This window comes from Cyprinodon variegatus, unplaced genomic scaffold (assembly GCF_000732505.1).
Source record: "Cyprinodon variegatus isolate N-32 unplaced genomic scaffold, C_variegatus-1.0 Scaffold210, whole genome shotgun sequence".
NCBI lineage: Eukaryota > Metazoa > Chordata > Actinopteri > Cyprinodontiformes > Cyprinodontidae > Cyprinodon > Cyprinodon variegatus.
In genome coordinates this window covers 664,626-668,797 of record NW_015150663.1, presented here as the reverse complement: position 1 = coordinate 668,797, position 4,172 = coordinate 664,626, and positions in this window count along the sequence as shown.

Below are 4,172 nucleotides of genomic sequence, written 5' to 3'. Positions count from 1 at the left end.
GGAACATGATGAACCACCAGATCTCTAATATGAGATGCAACATGGATATTTAGGGCTTTATATGTAAGAAGGATAATTTTAAATCATATTCTGGATTTAACAAAAGCCTAATGAACATAGCTAAAACAGGAAAAATATGAACTCTGTTTTCAAATTTCATCAGAATTATTGTTGTAGTGTCTTGGACCTAGAGAAACCCCTTGTGGTCTAGTGCATTTAACAGGAATCAGCTTGATTTGCTTTTTCAGAAACTCCAGAACACTTAGGTAAAGGCACTTACAATAACCTGGATTAGAGACTACCAGGGAAACACACAACAGTTTCTGAGTCTGAAGGGTCAAATGCTTAATCAGGTTGTCAGTATCACAGGAAAACCATGGAGGGAATTTCCTGTCATCATGTCTTTTCTTCTGTACACCTCCAACATTCAGTACAATAATCCTGTCATCTGCATCTGATGACATGGGCAAGAAGCTGTTTTACCTAAATCTTACTCAAGTAGGAGCAGTATTACTTCTCAAGAAAAATATGCAAGGTGTAATAAAACTGCTCCTTAAAGTTTTTGTTTTCAGCTTCTGTTATTAAAGTAGTTGTGCGTTCTTTACTCTGTTCTGTGAGCAAGTAGGGAAGGAGAGTTTGTATTCTACAGCTTAAAATAAGTCTGCCATAATAATCATAAGAGTCTGTATTCCATGTCTGTATCATAACAGCTAACTCATTAAAGAAGAGGTGAACCCTGTGTGAATCTGTGGTTGCTATTTGCTTGAGAGTGAAAGTTCCTGCAGAGTGACCCAGAACAGATGCTGCCAGGTTCAGTGAGGACTTATTTCCATTCTGTGGCCATCTGCTTAAGCCGAGTTGAAGGAAGAAAGAAATAGGTGTAGGTGGGAGGAGGGATTCGCAGTGGTATTCAAGGACACAGTCTTGTCCCTCATCATTAGAAGTTGATGTGCCACAGACACCCAAAGGAAATTAAGGGATTCATCAGGTGTTTGAAGAAAAAGAACGGGGGACACTAACTTTCTGAAAAACCTGCTTCTATAACCTCAATTCATTTTCTTCAATAAGAAGCATCAACTTGTTTGTATGTACAGTGCTGTAAATAACATATAGACCAAGGCCAATTCTGCAAATGGATAAAGCCTTTCATATTCTCTGCTGACTTGCTAATCTGTGACTCAGCCCGCGTTTGTGTATCAGACTTTTTATCCTTAGTCTTGACAACAAAAAAACAAGGATCAGAGTCATCTGCACTACAGTAGCATGCTGATGACTTAAACCAATCTCTTAGGTTGTTTTGTATGAATGTGAGGATGTGCAAATTTTGTTGTTGGCCTGACATCCTCATTGCCTTTGTCATTTTCTTTAACTTGGGAGACAGGAGCCGAGGATTGTAGAAGGGATGAATTTTTGTGTTAGTATTTGCAAATCTTAGAGTTGGCATTCTTGTCACATCACTGGCTCCCTTACTGCTTCCCACAGAGGGAGAAGGAGATTTAAGGATCTGCGCTGTAATATTAAGTGGATTAATCAGGAATTGAGAGCTGAGGTTGTCATAAATATAAATGAGTTCTTTTAAGGCATAGGGTGAAGCATGCATCAAGCTCGCACAGTGTAGGCTATTAGAAGTTTATTGGAGCAGTGGATTAAGACCAATAACCTCAATTTAGAGGCCAGGACACGATGTCAGTCTTAATGATGCATTGGAAAGGGGTTAAACCCAAAGGTAATATGGACCAGCTGGCACGTATACACTGCTGGCTGACCCGGGGCATAAAACAATTGTCTTTCATGCCTCAGGGAGCAGAGAGTTTAATGTGTTTTGCAGTTTAATTTTAACTTTAAAAGTCTTAATATCTTTTTTTTTAAATATATATATATATATATATATATATATTAGGATAAGCTGAACCACTCAAGCAAACAATGTTGTCCCAATCTTTGTCAAGAATGTGAGATTATAAAAATGACATCACATAATGAAGAAATCACAGCACTTGTCTCAAAGCATTCCATAACAAGACATGCAGAGGACATTAACATTCTGCTTGCATGGCTTATAGGACTATAGATTACACAAGTCAAATAAGACTGAAGCTTTAAAAACAGTTCTGTTAATTTGTGCATGTCATGGACTGGATGGGTTTTACAAGCCAATGGCATATATTTTTTTATTTAATGATAAAAAAAAATCAAGACATTAAAACAATTACAGCTTTTTGCATTAATTTCCAGGAGCAATGCTAGGACAGCAGGTTAACATTTATTTCTATGCATAAAAGGGGGGTTTGCAAAACTAATGTGCTGAAGTTCAAAGGAACATGAGTATTATAGGGCATGGCGGCCTAGTGGTTAGGGTATTGTGCTTGGAATCCTAAGGTACTGAGTTTTCAGCCCCACTCCCATAGAATGCCACTCTGGGTCCCTGAGCAAAGACCCTTAACCCCATACAGCTCACACAGGCACATGGCAGCCCACTGCTCCCCAAGTGGATGGGTTAAATGCAGAGAGTTAATTTCATTGCTCTGTACTTGTGACAGTGTAATGACAATAATTGCTGTAAAATAATAAAAAAATAAATTGTTATTGACTTGATCAAAAAAAAATGCTGAACAGGAAATATTACAACAGACTGTACCTGCTATGAAGACTAAGATCTTTCAGAGTAAGGGGTAAACTCCACGGGGCCTTTTTGATTCTGCACTGGCATCAGCCTCTACGGGATAATTTGTCAGAGCAAACGTTTAACAACTGAAGCGAAGTGGTTAGATTATCTCATGAGGTAGGCAGGGGGTACCCTTAAATAGAAGGTTTCTCGAAAAACGACACCCCTCTTGGGCAATTTCTCCCAGCCCGCACATGGAGCTGTTGTCACTGGCTCTTCCAGTGACAAATTGTTGCATCCTAGACAATTCATTTTAGCAACTGAAAGACTTCATCTTTGGTCCTGCTATTCTTTAGTCTGTTGTTTTTTATGCAGAAATTCACATGCATTCAGATTTTGAAGATATACATTTTTTAAATATTAATTAGCTATATTTTAAATGAACAGTCATTTCCCCCTTTGTGTACAGGCTCTTATTCAAGTTTCATTTGTTTTTAGATTTCATTATAATTTTTTTCTGAATGCCTCCAATTACCTTTCATTTGCTGCTGGTACAACTAAATATCCCCATTGTCAAACAAAAAAAGATACCGTATATCTATTCCATAATATTTATCAGTAAAACATTGTCCAGAGCCTCCTAGTCCTTGCATCTCCTCAATGCTTCCAGCTGGCATCTAGATAGATGATGGGTAGGCTTTCCCCTCCAGATATCGCAGAACAAAACATGATTTATAAGACCCTGTCACTTTATTTCATTCTTCACATATGGTATGGTGACCATTTATTTCTTTTTCACAAGAGACAAAGGTCAGCACAATCATTCTGAATCTTCTGCAGCCATGCAACTTGTGTGGTCTAACATCTCTAAAACATAAGCAGGACCTACACACATTTTTACCTAAAATAACTAGATGCAAACCTGCACAAATGGCTTGCTGGTTAGTTCAGATCATAGTTCAACCTTTGAAAACCTTCAATAAACCTGCATGAGTGGCTGTTTCCTGTATCTTAACCTTCCCAAGGTTCAGACAACTGGATACAATATACATTTATCATGATATGCTGTTTTATAGATGGTCAAACTTAAATGTCACAATCTAACTGAATTTTTCCAGTGCTTAAAGTTTAAGCCAAGAATGATCATTTGTCATTTATATAGGCCACCAGAGTGGTGTTCAATTCCAGTCCTTAAAGTCCAGTGACCTGCACCTTTTAGACGTGTCTCTACTTCAACACATCAGAATCAAACTGCTGAATCATCTCCTCAGTATGCAGTAATGATCTGGTTATTTGATTTTGGTGTGTTGGAGCTCAGGCACACCGAAAAAGTGCATGACATGGTACCTTGAGGGCTGAAATTATTTATATATATATGTAATATATATATATATACACTATGTAGCATCCAGTGCAATTAGAAAAGGCCAGAACTGGTGGTTGAAAGGTTTATTTGAGCCATCCGTGCCTCCAACCAACGTAAGAGCTACAAAAATAAACAATTTACAATTACAATTTAATACACCATGCTTAGCTCATTACATTGGTAACTTTTCTGTATTAAACA